Below are 16,947 nucleotides of genomic sequence, written 5' to 3'. Positions count from 1 at the left end.
AAAGTTTATCTAAGCAGTGCTTTTGTTGGTTTAAACGAACGTGAAACAAGGACGTAAAAATTCGAAACGTAGAATTCTAAATGAAAGCAATGCTATGAATAAAATGATTTTCAAGGGAATCACGAAAAAGTACAAATGTTGCAATTTCGAACGTTGAAAGATCGTCGATCGATGAATATCGAAAAATATTTGTGACCTATTACCACGAGGTAAAGTGATATTACGCGATATATTAACGTGTACTGGTACGTGTTTATACGAATTTGGTACTTAAGAGATCATTTCTATAAAACATCAGTTGCGAAATTACAACGCGGTCATAGCCATCGATGACGTGTGTTGACAGCTATTTTTACAACATCAAAGAGCTAAATTAATTTACTATTTCCAGATCTTGACGTTTCACGCCCGAACAGGAGCGAGCAAAATCAAGAGCAAACGATCGAACTCCCTAATTAAAGAGAGAAACATCGTGGAACACACGTCGCTTACGCACTTTGATTCGTCTCTTTTGACAAGCAATCAGCTTTCGTCTTTCACCAGTCGAAAACACCTCTTTGAGAGTGGCACACACCATGTTGAAATGGACGGGGAGAGGGGAGAGGCGACCGAGGCTCTTTTGTAATTTAAATAAAGCGCGACCCGGCGCGATTTAACATTCTAATTGCACGGTCAGGTAAACCGACGAAACAGAATGTCGACTGTTTCACCATTCGAAACACGAGATCGAGTATTCTGGATACGCGAGGCGTGTAACGATATTTGTTTTTTCCTCTCTCGTATTCTCTCTTCTTTTTTATTCCGCCTCTAATCCTTTCGAAGTGCTTACAAGAGCTTGCAGAACGCGGCAGATCGATCGATCCTCCCCATCATTTCAAACCGTTTCACGAGTCTGACGCGACGGATCAGACGATCGTCCGACAATATTTTCGAACAAACGGATTCCCCTCGCCGGGCGATAACTTTCCACGCGTAATCCCGATTTCCATTATCTGCTTCCCCGTGAAAACGAAAAACCGTAGGATTCGTCTGTTTTCATAGATCTCTTCAAGATTGATTTATAACGTTGCTTTTAATGTTAATCGATAAGGGAGAAATTAGTTTCTTTTTTCTTCCGATTCGCGCGTTCTCTTCACATTCTTGTTTTATGGGACAAAGGGACTTTTCAAATCTTTTACCTTCAAAATCGAAGTACTTGCCTTTCTGCTTCTCTAAAAAGTTTTCTCGCTCTTGTATCTTTTACCCTCGTTATTCTCGTTTTAATACAATACAAGGATTTTTATTGTCTCAGTTAGTTAGCCGTTAGGTAGAGGAGAAATTATTCCTTTTTCTTCGTATTCTTACGTCATAATTTCAGTTTCATTTTAATAGACAAAGGGACTCTTTAATAACTTTTAAACGTCGAGTAATTTCATCGAATTTTCCATTCTATTTATTTTACGTGAGAGAATATTGTTATTTAAATATATTTCACGAATGAGCGAACTTCTAGAACGGCTGCTGCGAACCACCCTCTGTATTAACTCCAAGAGTCACTTGTTTAGAGAAGAAATTCAGTGGCAGTTTAGGATATGAGGTTCGATTCCGGATGAAATACGAGTCTGGACGAATTCCAACGATACACCCAACTTTCCCGCATGAAACATCCATAGGGAATAAATAAGTCATAAAAACGTATTATCGTTTCCAGACACGCTACTACATTCGATAAAATAAAATAATTCCGAAAGGATTAAAAGTAAATAATTACTGCACGTAAAACCATTGAATTATCAAAGTGTTTACAGCAAATATCGACTACAGCTGATATTCTTCACGTTATTCGTCTATTCTAGCAACGATATTCGAAGAGTGTTGAATTTCTTTACTCGATTCTTTACTCGTGTTTATAAATTTTTTACTGGAAATCTATCTCTAATATTAATTTTCCAATAAACGATCGGCCGAGAAAGAATTCTAGAAAACTGTAATCAAGACACGTCAAGATCTTAATATCGATGGACTACTCAAAAGACGAACGTTCCTTTATCGACTATCGCTGTCACGATAAATTTCCTAAATTACTAGCGTTCTCTTGCATAATCGAACTAACATTATGAGCGAAACTTTACAAGTCTGCTACGGTGCTAATAAGTTCTCTTGTAGATAGTGCAGTAACGAGTTAGACAGTAAACCAAACGATTTATACATTGCAAATTATCTAATTCTCCTATTTGACGTATAATTATACGTAAATTTCTAGAAGCAGTGCGTAATTTTCAACCTATCGATTCACTAATATTCGTATTATCAGTAGATGAATCGCGATGCAAGAGAGCGGGAAAAACACGTGGACAAAGAATCTCCGTTGCAGCTGGTCGCTGAATCGAGGATCGCAAGCATCCGCTTGGTTTTGTTGGCGACGCGTCGCGAGGGCGCGATTTACTCTTTGAAACAGCTTCGGGGATAGAGAGAGCCGCGAGAGGCGGAGAGGTTTTATTAATGCTCTTCTCTCGTCGTACAATCGCGGCGAACCTATACCAGACACTCGAGCCATCGCGAGGATGTAAATTAATTTTCTGATCTGGACGTGTGTACCCGCCGGGCTGGATGGCTTTTGTGTCCCGCGCATCACCGTTTAAACTCGGCATCGATCGCGTCGTGTGCGCCGACGGATCGCCCCATGGTTATTAAAACAATTGCTTAATACGCGTAACTGCGCAACGCGCGTTAAATAAATGATCACCCATCCTTCTCGCCAGGCTAAAGCTCCGGGCAAAAATCATTCCGCCCGCGTCCTGTCGATTTTGTTGGAAATTCATGAGCCATGGCTATCGAGCTAATGTGTTTGCGTTTCAATGAAAGGGTTATGGGGCTAGAACTACACGACTCTTAGAGAGAGGGAAATATCTGCTTTGGATGTATTTCCTGGCACTTTGGGATTTTGAAAATTATCGTGGAATAATTATTTGACTTTTGATATTATAGTAGGATACTACTAATGGAAGGAGTTGGAGCTTAGTTGAAGTTAGACCACCTTGTAGCGAAATATCTCTTTGTTGAAGCTTAGTCGGGGTTCTTTAGGTGCTTGGGATATTTTTCATTATCCTGGAACAGTTATCTCATTTTTAATGGCACGATGTTGTTAACGGAAGGCTCTCGGAGTTACGAGATTTTTGTCACCTAGAGAGAGATATATCGATATTTCTTTCTTGGGATTTGACCGACGTATATGAAATTTAAAATTTCTGCAGGTACTGCTAAAGGCTAACGCTATCAACCTAGTTCTATCGCTTGTCTAAATCATCTCATTTACGTCTGTTATCTCGTCTTCAAATAACGACGATTCTTAATAAGTCGATCTATTCTCTTTCTCTTGTCATTACGCGTGACCCTCAGAGAACATTGTTCAAAAAATCATTCAATTCGTATTTGTTCCTTGTTCGAAGCGACAGACGCTTAGAGAGATTTTCTTTTTCAGACTTCTTCCACGCGCGAAAGGCAAGAAGAGCTTTGTGTGTCAGGTAGCGGCACTCGAACCCAGCCAGTTGCCGCGTATTTCGCATTGGCATGTAGCTACGGCACGTCGGCCATGCTCGAGCTGCGGTGTGACGGACCATTGTGCGGTTTCCTACGGCAAATATCGTGCGCGCTCCGGAGCACGTGGACAAACACACACCATCGTGACGCACGTAGGATGCACGCGTGCCCACGCAGAGTGAACACACGTGTACACGAGCCAGGATCTCGCATGCTTTGTCCTCTCGATTATCGATCGTTCTATTGAACGCTATCGAACTAGCATTGGACACCTTTGTCATCAAACCTCGTGGAAATCGGCCAACCTCCCACAAAACCGTTCCGCCGCCAACGTTCCATCATGGTTTTCGGGGTTTCCATCGGTGGGCTTCCGGACGGTGGATGTTTCTTTGATGGGTTGGTCGACGAAGTGGTACGGAGGATAATTTTGTTATAACGGTTTCAGTGCTGATGGTAGTTGGTAATTCAAGTAATTATAGCGACAAGGGGCTCCATGGCTTCTAGGGAATTTTCATGATCGGGAATTCGATTGGAAGAGTCTTGGGATAGTTGAAGGGAGAATTGTCGAAGCAAAAAAAAAAAAAAAAGAAAGTGTTGAAGCAATGGATGGTTGTTGCAAATTGGGTTCTTCCATGTATACATTGATTTGGAATATTTGGAATTTTGAGAAGCGACCAAAAAATTTAACGCAAAAGAGGTGTAGAGAGCGTGTTTGTGAGAGATGAGGGAGATGTGAGAGAGATGAAGAACGTGGGTAAAATTTGAGGAAAGTTTAAGGAGTATACTTCTTTGGAGACCGCACCTTGTTTTAACAATTTTGTGTGGAAGTGAATAAATTTATATACGTGTAAGTCAAAGTATCAGATCTAAGTTGATCTAAGAACTAATTGTAAAATACTTATTAAGTTGTCCGTAACTATTGAAAGAATATCAGTGAAAAGTAGATCGAGTAGAGTGTTGGTAAGCCGTGATGGAAAAATACGAGGGTTGGAAATTCGGCGGGAAAACGACTAGTTCCGAGTGGAAACACGTGCTCTCTAGGTTCCATATGTATCGTATAAGTAGCATGACAGCTGTTGGAGCATCCACTCGAATTAGCTTTCGGTTTGGTCGCGAATCGTTAGCCGATTGCTTCGCGAAGCGTGAAAATCGGTTTCGGCTACTCAAGGGACCGTGGTAAAACGCTTCCTCGTGACAATTTCCTGCTCGATGGGAGTAACGTTAATAGCCACAGACATCTGGAAGTTGTTCGACCGGACAATGTTCCGTGTCGACCGGTTCAACTACTTTATTTATCCCAATCTCGTTTTAGAAATTTAACGAAACTGATTTGACGATCGGAATTCCTCTCACAGAGAATGTTATATGTGTAACAGGCGACGTCTATCGTCGCGATGAAATTTGTCAAAAAGAGAAGTTTCAACTTAAAAGTCCCGAAAGTTCAAATTCCCTGATTCTCGAATGGAAATTAGATCTTCGTTACGACATAAACCGATATTGCAGAAGATTCTCAGAGTTAGAAACTTTTCTAGGGAGCAAACAACACGACCAAGGGTCGCCACTTTCCTTCCTTCGAAGTAGATACGAAACGTAGCTGATCGAAGCGCAAGGAACTCTAAACGGCAATGAAAGACCGAATACCGAAACCCGTTGCAGATAATCCTCTTCGATTTCGTTGCTCTCTCCCTCTCTCGTACTAACCAGTTTGTTCTTCGCGAGGAGGAGAAAGTTCGTACGGCACGCGAGTTTGATCTCCTTACCTTTTATTCCCTTCTTCTCTTCCGTTTGCCTTCGAGAAATACGCGGAAATAGCTGGTCGATCAAACTCCACCGATATAACGTTTCGTTCATCTACTTTTCCTGCACTGATTGCCAACTCTGAATTTTTTCTTTATATTGTCTTTCCCTAGCGAGGTTTAGTAAGTTTAATGGCGTCGATTCTTAACACGCCCTGTTTTTCGTCGATTTCGCACGGCCTTTTTGCTTCTTTCTATAAACTGAAGTTAAGTATAAATTGCAATAAAATCGGATTGCATCCTTGTCTCGGAAAAGTTTAACTTTACTTGCGACTCGCCTTGTAAATGGTCTTTTGCTTGAAAGTTGGAATTCTTTTGCTTTTCATCGTTGTACTTTCACGTTTTAACACTGTTACATCGAATTCTCGATGATAACTCGATGACAACTAGCTATTCCTACATATATATGTACGTGATCTTCCAACTCAGAGACTTGAACGTATTATACCGATTATGAGAATACCAACGTAGTTAGACTTTATGCTTGAAAAATTCTGAATTATGTGTGCTAATACTCTAAGTGAAAATTACTCAGAGTACTTGCTGTACTAAAAGACAAGGCATAGCAACACTATGCAATACGAATATTTTATAAGCAATGCTCAAAAAATAATCACGAGATTCTTAAACCTATCTACTCAGAGCATAGTTAGAAGCGTGGCTTTAACAATGTATTTTAATTTAAATCGATATCTCATTTGATATCGATGATGTAGCATTATAAAGTAATTGTAGATCTATAGAACTATGAATAGCAGGCTGCAGTGGCCTGACCTACATCTTTTCCGAGAAATGTGTATGTCTAGTACTTAGTAGTAACAGTAAAAGAAAGCGCAGACGCTGTCTGTCACTGACCAGCGCACTACCAAAGAGTTACGATTGGTTCGTGACGCGACGCGAATAAGAGGTCTTATTGAAAAATTCGTTCCTCTTCGAACGATGATATCTCAGCAACGAGTAGTCGGATCGAAATGAAACGAAAAGCATTTTGCAGGAGAAGCTTTACTTTTCCCGATCACTCCTAGTGGATTTGAGGATCGTCATTAGTTTCGCAACAGTCACTGTTTAAACTTTTAGAAATTTCGATAGGTGTTGCCAGGGTATTTAAGGTTTGTCGGAACGAATGTGTATATTTTTTGAACGATATCTTTTGTAACCGTATTGCTAACAATTTTCATAGTAATTACAATTCGAGACTATGTGTATTTTGCAAAATTTCGAATAAGAAGACGGAGTGGCAATATAAGCAATAGTTCAAATCGAGTCCAATTCAATGTAGTTCCAGAAAGAATTTAAAAAAGAAAACGATCGTATCTTTAACGCTTATTATATCCTTAAAGTGGTTGTTCATGCCACGTATTAATTTTTTAATAAATACGTGGTTGCGCCAATTGTCTTCTAACTTCTATATATTGAGTTGACAACTAAATAATTGCGGATTTTGTCATTACCACCTAATAACAAAATCTGCAATCACTTAATTGCCAGCTCGATACAATCTCACACCTATTTCACATTTTATCGATATAATCATGGCGATCGTGTCTCATTCTAGTGGCAATGAAACTGCAAAATGTTTTATGCAATATATACAGTATATACATAAAAGTTTTCTATGTTAAGTATTCAAATACTTTTATGATGATTGTGATTCTAGACTACCATGCTTAAAACGATCCATCTATCGCGAATGAGACGTCTCTTTCGATTTCGTGCGGTGTGTCGCACGAGTCACGCGAAACGGGTAGGAAAAAAGGCAGCAGACTTCAGAAATACGTCGCGCAGCAACGTAACTCTCTCTCGTTAGACTTTGATCCGCGAGCAGGCTGGCTCAAAGCGTTGAATACCGCTTTCCAATTTAACGTAGGACGTTCGTTGGCTCAAAAGAACGCAAAAGCCGCGGCTGTAGATCATTTTTCGCTACACCGTCTGCCGCGACCAACGTTGTCATCGGCCTTTCAAAAAGGTGAACAGGGCTGACGCCTGATTTTCACACAAAGGCAACGAGACATCGTACTCAGAAATACGTATTTCGCCGCAATCTCCGTGACAAATTGTCGTAACGAGAATATATACGGTATTAAACACATAATTTCCGATAAAATTGCTCCCTAAAAGCTTCTTGTACGAAGGGAGCATCTGACATAATTAAACATGTTCCTTAATGGCTAAAACACGCTTCTAAGATCTTCAAAATACGCAGTTGTCGATAAAATCCTTGTCATAAAATCTCTAAAATCTCTCATAACGGACAAACGTATATCGTAATTAAAAGAACCAACGTAATTCTTCTTCGCATGGTAATAATTAAAAGGAACTTTGAAAATTCCATTACCCATTTTTGCGCCATTCTGCTGTTTCAGCCATACGCCTCGTCATTCCCCGCACGCTATATCAACGGAATAAAGTCATCGCTTGGTGTGCGTCTGTTGTTCTTCCGACAGCCTTGCTATTACTCCACCCTCTAGCTCTATAAACTACAGTTATGGCAGCGGCACGCGCCACTTCCGTCGTCCTCGCGAAAACAAATACCTACCCGTCTCTCTGTTATCTATCCGCGGTACAAGTTTTCGTCTAGGTAGCTAATTAACGCGTTTCTGCGTGTCGCTCTTTTCTAGTTGCAGCTGCAATTACGAGCGAAATTTCATTCACGCACACGCACGTATATAATAAGTACTTAGATGTGTGTGTGTCTACGATCGCATGTAACTCAGCTCGGTAACTTTGTCTATCTCGCGCTGTTCCGCGCGTGTCAAAATTATTATCTCGTTAGTCGCAAGTTTTCGGGCGGCGCGGCGGCGCCAGGACACGTTCAAACTTCCGGTAAGCGACCGGAAGCGCGGCAGCGCCGGCGAATATTCGCGGTGGCTTGCGAGAGAAATCAGAAACCGTTGACGTTTTGCGAGAATTAACGCGAGCTCGATTCGACGAACCGAGAGGCATAGCGGCGGCCATGAAAATGCCGCACGTCCAACGTTAATAAATATTGGACATCTGCCCAGCTCGTACGAAACGTAATAATCGAAACGTATTTTGCGGAAGTTCGTTAATTGATCAGAATCTTGAAATTTGTATATTATAAATTGACCAGAATTTTCGAACTTGTATCTTAACTAATCAGAATTTTAAATCTCGTGTATTAATTGATCAGAATTTTCGGCTTTGTATATGATCGGTGAGATTTTCATCGTTTGACATTGTTGAGGTTATTAGATGTGTAAAGAGAGAGACGCGTGGATAAATTATAAGGTAGAAAAATTAGTTCAAGTATGAAATAATAATTTGAGCTGGTCCAGATCCGCACGCTAGCAGTGTTAGCCTATAGGCAGTTTCAGTTATATATATTATATATAATATATAGAAGCCAACGTCGCCTGTCGACTGTTTATGGCCTGCCTTCGTCCCAGTCTTTTGTCTATACGCTGTCGATGGCTTCGGTGCTTTAGAAAGCTAAAAAGACCAGATGTAGAGTTTTCTTAAAAGTGGTGGCCTTCAACAGATATGAAATTTATTTCGTGCTTCCGTAGCTAATGCAGATGCGAAATTGTTTAAGGCAGCGGTCGAGTAAACAGGAAATTAAATAGAGATTTTTATTCTATTGGATTGACAATTAAGTGATTGCGGATTTTGTCAATACCACCTAATGACAATTAGGTATTGTCCACCCAATAGTACTGTACATGTATCTATAATGAGTTGTTTATAATCTAAAAGTTGAATAAACGAAAGAACTTGTCGAAGGTTTTGAACAATAAATATTTCAAATTTCCCTTATTTGCTGTAAGTGTCGCAATACTTATAAACGAGAGTGTACCTTTCGCGTCGTTCATTTTCTTTTTCTCTATGTTATTCTTTGATGTTGCTTGCATGGGAAAATGAGATTTCTAGTTGAACGATATATTAACGGATTATCGATGTTACGTTTCGTAATTGGCATCCGTACCGTTGGCCGTTCTCGTACTCGCGACACCACGCGCCGCCGGATGTCAATTATAATTATTGCCACCGCGTGGTGCGTGCCCCGGAAGTTTGTGGGAAACTCGATGTAATTTCCGCGGTGTTTTTGGACCTGCTTTGAACGATTATCATTATACAAGATTCGAGGTTGCGTTAGTATTACAAATTCATTTTTCGAAGCTCTGTGTCGAAAATTCAGTTTGCGACGAAATAATTGTACGAAACAGTAGGAGAGAAGATGGAATTTGATATTTATGTCCGGAATATTTGACATTGAAGCGACGGATATTCTAATGGTCAAAATAAAAATGAGGAAAATAGAATTTCAAATACAATAAAAATTGAATAAAACTTTAACGTTACTCGTAAGGATAAAGTTTGAAAGTTACGGGGTACTATAGTCTTGAAAACTATCTTAACTTTTAACGAAGAAGATTACAAAGGCCAGTTATTACTTTCAAGTCAAAATATAATTTTATCACGAGACGAACAGCACACTTTTGTTAAATTTCCTAGATTTTACGAGAAAGAGAGGATCTAGTAAGAATCACGAAGAGGCTCTATGTCTCTGCACTCTTAATTAAAATTTTGGACTTTTTCCTAGGCATAAACGAGCGAGCATATTGACACAGGAAATGCGCGCAAGTTCTTAATCTCAAAAATTGCGTTGGAGTCACGTCCGTATCGTAAATCCAATCTCTATCCGCGGCATTAACACCAACTTAATTTTGCCCGAGTTAACAGGCAACGAGTTAAGTTAATTACGTCATTATACGAGTCTACTCCTTTATCCAACTAGAAAATTAATCTCAAGTACCATTTCAACATACTAATGTTCGTAGAATTATTCTTATTTTTCTACGTTGGTGTCTTAGTCACATCATTATGCGGATTAATTTGCTCTAATGTAACGAATTAATTTAAAAGTGCGCGTTTTAACATGCTAAAACATACGTAAAATTCTTTCCTTTTTACATTATTGCGCAATTAAATTTCTTCTTAACGTAAAAATTAATCTCAGACAGTTACTGTTTGTCATATTAAATTACGTAAAATTGAGCTCTCTCTCTCTCTCTCTCTCTCTCTCTTTATGTAGTCAGCTTCTTATTCAGAAAAGGAGGAAGAAAATAAAACCGATAGTTTGTTCATCATTTTACAATTCCGCTCCACTTTCAACGGACAAAACTTTCGTACGATCGAATCTTGCTTCAACGAAATTGAACTAGCTCAGTTTCTATCTAACCAACGTGCAATTTGCAGAATTCATTAATAAACCGATATGCGTACCGTGATGGAAGAGAATTCTCGATGAAAATTTGCCGACGGTTACCTTTTTTCATCGGTGATTTTTCGACGCCTACAAAAGTTTCCAAGCACGTAAATCCGGATATTGATCCGGCACTTGCCAAGGTATTTTTACGTTATCTCTGTTCGCGCGAACTTCAACCGGTCAGTTGCGTATTTTACATTTGAATGCGGAGGTTTGTTTTGCTGATATCCCGTTGGTAAATTCGTAATTGAAAAGACGCGAATCGCAAATTCTCCCTCTTTTTTGTTCCGTACCGTTGTATCCAGAATTATTCCACTGGTATCGTTGCAAAAGCCATATCGATTCCATTGAAACGTGTTATCAGTATTGAAAGTATTGAAAAAAATGCAACTACAGCGAGATTTGCGAGTAAGTTGTAATAGGATTTTTTGAATATCAGCAACGTACACATTTACCTGTATTTGTACGTGTCTCTTTTAGTTTGATTTCAAAATCTGCTCAATTTTCCGAAGAAGCTATATTTTGTCCTAATAAAAATTGTAAAATAACTATAATTTATAATATAAAAAGGAAAAGGTAGAGAGAAAGGAAACTAGAACCTTTTACACTTTTCTATGCATCTATAACTCCTCATCAAACTCTATAATTCTTCATCAAACTACCTTCAAATCAGCCAGTACCAAAATTCATCCAACTAGAGAAGCAAATAAAGTCTGAATCAAAGAGAAAAAAGGAGAAAGAAAGAAAACCAGCAACCTTCCACATTATTATATTCATCCATTACTCTTCATCGAACTCCATAATTCTTCATCAAACTACCTTCAAACCAGCCAGCTTCAAAAATTCAGCAGAAATTGTTCACTTCATTCGAGAACGAAATAAAATCTGTATCAACCAGAAAAAGAAAGAAAGAAAGAACATTATTAGTTTTAGCAGCTTTACATTATTCTATCCACTTACTATTCCTTGTCAAACAGCGGCATTCTTCGTCAATCCACCTCCAAAACGTGTAGCCAGCGCCAAAATTCAGACGAAGCTATTCGTCGCATTAATGAACGAAATAAAGTTTTGGTAAAGTAAGAGGGAGAGAACGAAAGGAGGTATCGATATCGGCTGGAAAATCCATCGGTGAAAGCGTAGAAGCGGCACGGCTGTCGTTACTGGAGAGACCTCTTTCCTGTTCCACGGTGTCTCGCACCCTCGGGACGTATAGAAAATGGGGGAACGGAGGGGTTGCTCACCTCTTCCTATTACCTCGAGTGACATCCAGGCTAATATCCTTCCACTTCCTGTCACTTCATTCCTCTGTGTCTATTCCCTTCGAGGCTGTGCACGCTCGCACGCCAACGTTTGTGTATGTTTGTGCATGTGCTCGCCAGTTTGTGTACGATCCTCACTCCCACGGGAATATTCGAGGGACCGCCACGTGGAAAAAGGATGTCGCCGCTTTTGCGACTCGAACAAAAATTCCCTCTAGCGATTTTCGCTCTCTTTCTAACTCTACCATAATCATAGTCCTTCACGGCGATGTCTTCTTTCTTCTTCAACGACGACAAGCTGAACGATGAGAAAAAGCTAAACACACGCGATGCAATTACATCTGTTACGCTCAGAACGGCGGACTTGTGATCGATTGTTTAAGGCCGCTACTTTCGATCGGTATATCGCAAGAATTTTTAAAACACCCGATGTACCTGACTCTCACGACTTGGATCGTCAAATAAAAATAAAAATTGGCGCGAATGGCCCGTCTCGGGTCAAATACAGTATATTTTCTACTTTTAATTTAATAAATTTTGGTAATTTATGTGTACCATAAGATAGAGAGAAAATCGTTGGATCGCAGATCAATTTCGTATTGCGATTTAGCTTCGTTTGACAGTCATTTACACGCGTGTAACTGTTGAAAAATTGAAATATCTGCCGTGCGACTGGACATCGCGTACTGTGACGCAGGACACGATTTAGAAGACCAAAAAAAGAAAATGAAGACAGAATATTCGTCAAAATGAGAGAAAAGAATAATAAAAACGAAGACAAAGATAGTAGTTGAAATTAAAATTAAAAAAGAAGAAATAAAGGAAAAATACAAAGAAGATTTCTCGCAGTAAAAAGAGGAAAGAAGAATACGTTCACCGGTAGTTAAGCCAGCGTGTCACCTTTGCACGTTGGATTTCGATTTCGCGTGTATAGAAAAAGTTTCGAGGCGGCACGGCGGCAGCAGCCAGCCATACACCCCTAACGGTAGATCCAATCCCATCCTTTGATCCTCGCTTTGCATTTTAATGACCTATCGTCTGGCTGGCTTTAACTCGTCGTCGGTTGGTCACAAAAAAAGAGGACGAATAAAAAAAAGGCACCCTCTCTACAAGGAGAATATTTTGTCGGCTACGCGAGCCGCGTTTTCGAAGCAAGCTGTTTTGAAATACTTTCGACCCTACGTGAAAATAATCGACAGGTAATTTGCACAAAAGGAAAACAAACAGTAGAGAAAACAATAATACGTATACGTACGGAAACGTACAGAGAATCATAGCGATTAAACAAAATGGCGAGTTCGGTGCATATATTTAATAAATTAAATATCACGTCTGTCTATCACTTCGCAAGAACCTTCTTAATCCGCTTTACGATTTAAAGCTCGAATAAACTGAAGATAAAGAGCTTGTCAAGTAACAAAATAGCTCTGCGAAGCTTAGCAACTAGAACCATTAATTTTATTACTTTATATTAGTTTCTAAAAATCAATTTAGTAGCGTCATAATATTCTATTGCATGCAATTACGTTGATTACTAAAGACACAATCATTGGAGTAAAATCAATTTGTTAGTAATTTTGTAATTAAAACAGGTTCTGTTAAAAATAAGCACGTGAAGTACATGAGCGCATACAATAAGCACGTAAGTTCAAATACCTTCTTTACCATAGGCTCCTAGATCCTCTTTTACAAAAACATTTCTCAATTATTCTTTTCTTTTCTTCGATCATTTTCCTCGTAAATTCCAATACAAACTTTTTTCGAGCGCTGTCAATTGTTAATTAGGTACGGTGGATGATTGGAGGGTAGGTAGACGCGATTATCCTGTTCCCGATCGTCGTTAGTTATTGTAGAAACGAGTCGACCGGATGGCGGGGAAGTTTTAACGAACCAGCCGCTTTAAAAACCGGAATCGATGTAACACACCGTGTACGATTGTCGACGAGGGGCATATGCGAGAGCTCGCGTGTCCGACGTACCCCCTAATTAACGTTCTCCAGTGTTCCCTCATTTGCGAGCCAATTCGACCCACCGGGATCAAACTTTAGAATTACTTCTTTGAGCACGCGATAAACCGACTCCGGGGAATTTTCCTCTCTACCCTCTTCGAGCACTAAACCCTCTCTTTTTAAATTTTCTCTTCGTGAACGAATCATTTTCGCTGTAATTTAGCCTTTTGGAATTAATTATTTCTTTTTTAATTACGTCTGTACATACACATCTCAGGATATCGTTATATTGTTTCACATATATAATTATGCTCGGTAATGCGCATCATTCGTCGTTACAATCTCTCAATCAGAAACCATTTTTGAAATACTATAACGCCACTAAACGAAACTCGGAAATTTTTCAACGTCGAAATGCAAATCCCAACGAACTCGTGAGAGATGGGAAACGTTGATCTCATTTTCACCCCATAGTATCGACAATTTCCGTTCTTCTACCTCCAGTGCCGTGATAATGAGCCAAACAAAAAGTACATCGCTCGGCATGCGCAACGGAGAAATTATGCTCGTAAATAACAGCGCGAGCTCGCGGATCCTTTATTAATGGCCAACGATTGCATACGTTTTCAGATTGCGCGCTATTAAACGGTATTTCTCTCAATAATTATCATATATACCTGTGGGCCAGGGTTCGAAGGTCGAGATCCTAATTAGCGCGAGTCCGCGTTTCTCATTTTCCAGGCAATTGGCCACGCAGTCGCGCCAACACCGAACTTTCGTAACCGAGCCCTTTCGCGAAACTGGACCGGACCACCCTCGCTCGTTAAATCGTAACGGACCAGCTGCGTTCTCGTCATTGTCCTCGAAGCTAATCGACGTGTTCTAATGTCCTGTTCGCTCGTTTTCCTACGACAATTAAGCTGCTGCTCGGAAACTTCCCCTCTGGCCGCCTCTTACACCTCCTTGGTAGTATATTTATATACGCGCGTATACAGGTAAAATGTACGCTTTCTCAGTGGGTTTAATTCGAGCTTGTTGAACGCGGTACTTCGTGGCTTTTCTTCTGGTTGACAGATGGAAGCTTTGACGGGAGAGGGGATAGGGACTAAAACGTGACGGTATTACCTAATTTCTGAAGCATCGTGGCCCTTTTGGTATGTATATTAATTTTGCTAGAACTTACGAGTTATCATGTGCTGGCTTTCAGTTATTTTTCACGCAGTTATATTTCTTCGTCGTTAAGACATTGTTTTTAATTCGGCAAATAAATGAACGTTTTAATGGAATTATTCAATTGAATTGTTTTAAGTTCACGCAAAACGTTATATCAATTGAAAGATAGAAAAGGGGTTAAGTGGAAATAAATAATCATTTACCAATAAAAACATACTTATGTACCACCGAGAAACATACTACGAGTATAAACTATGTTTTGTAACACGAATTATCTATAATTTACAAAAGATGTAATATCGTAAAAGATAACTTTCAGTAATGATTTTATAAAAGAAGGTAGTATGTATCGCTACATACGTATATGATAATAATTGTTCACTTGTGTGAATCAAAGGGGTATCAGCATTACACCGTCGCTTTGTAATTTTCGTAATAAATTATAAAACGCATTACCAGGCTATTAGCAATAAAACCAGCTATCATTTAATACAATATCGGATCAACAGATATCCGATAACCGTTTATTGCAACCGAACGCATCGATGCAGAGCATAGCCATACGGGTTTCCTCTTTCCTTTCTGATGTCGCTAATTGTCGCGTTTCAGTATGCTGATACGTTCCAAGTGTATCTTTTTTTAATTGTGTTTGCCTCGTCACGTCGTCGCAATTAAAATCTATATCTCCACAAACCAATCGTTATCGCAAAAACACGATGCTAATTATAAGCATGACAATGGTTTATCTTTGTTCGTATAATAGCGCGGGTATAAACATTTCTATAGATTACGAACGACTGAGAAACAAGTAAACTTTTATGCAAAATTAATGGAAGCGACTGAGATGTAATTTGGGGAATCTATTGCATTCCATTGTAATTAGAAAAAAAAAATGGTAAATCATAAACCAAAAACAGATTCAAAGAATTTTTTCTTCCAAACAATCGAAGAAGATTAAAAGACGCCTCGTTTCTTTGTCTCCTTTGTTTCATGGTTCTTCAACGACGTGCTTCTCATAGAATCCATTTTATATCGCATCCACGCTATAATTAATATTAAAAAGAAAATAGTAATCATAAACCAGGAACAAATTCAAAGAATTCTCCTTTACTTGTTCCTTCCAGACGACTTAAGGAGATTAAAGCACGTTTCACTGCCTTATTGCTCCGTTTTCGTAGCTTTATGTATCTCTAGAAACATCCTGGACGCCGTCATCCTATTTGGTATCTTGCGTCAAGGAGCCAGAGTACTTCCGGTGGCTCGCGAACGAGAAAGCGCTAATTAGAGCGTCGACTGCCAGCTACTCTGGCTCGTAGACAATAATTATCGCGAGAAATTCACGGTGGGTAAAGGACCAGCGGTAAAACCCGTGGTGTCGTTTTGAAACGCGGATTTCAACCGCAAAACCGGATGCTAACAACGTTTTAACGTTCGCCGCGAAAAATCGTCGACGCTTTTGTTCCGTCGTCGGAGGGCGGGCAGAACTTCAATTTTTTAGCCGGTAGCCGATGTAATTTTTGATTGAAATTAAAGTGCTTTCGAAGAACCATTCTTTTTACCAGGGGGAAATGGACAAAAAACGGGGACAAAATAAAAGCACGGACAGAACATTCATCTATAAGCGAGTACGCGTTTCTGTTATATATTTATATTGTTTTTTGGTTTTAGTTTTCATACGCAGTTAAAAACTAACGTTTAAGTTTCGATGCAGTGGAAAATTAAAATGTTCGTCGAAACCATGGGATTGAATTAAAAAGATAAACGATTTTGCAGAATCGCGAGATTGAACGGCAATTTAGTAGAATGAGACGCGCGCGCAACTTTGGTCAGACATTGCTGTACGAACGTTAGGCTGCAGGCAGATTATTTTCTATATTACACTATATCGGTGTTATTTGAGAGACAATTATCGGTACATAATATATATATTTATTAATCTATTTATCAATTTCTCTATTTATTCATTAATTCTATTAAGAAAAGGTTGAAAATTCTAAGGGCAAACGGGATGCATCGTTTGGAGT

The sequence above is a fragment of the Bombus pyrosoma genome, linkage group LG3 (genome assembly GCF_014825855.1).
Source record: "Bombus pyrosoma isolate SC7728 linkage group LG3, ASM1482585v1, whole genome shotgun sequence".
In the NCBI taxonomy this organism is placed as follows: domain Eukaryota; kingdom Metazoa; phylum Arthropoda; class Insecta; order Hymenoptera; family Apidae; genus Bombus; species Bombus pyrosoma.
Note: the sequence above shows the minus strand (reverse complement) of the source record.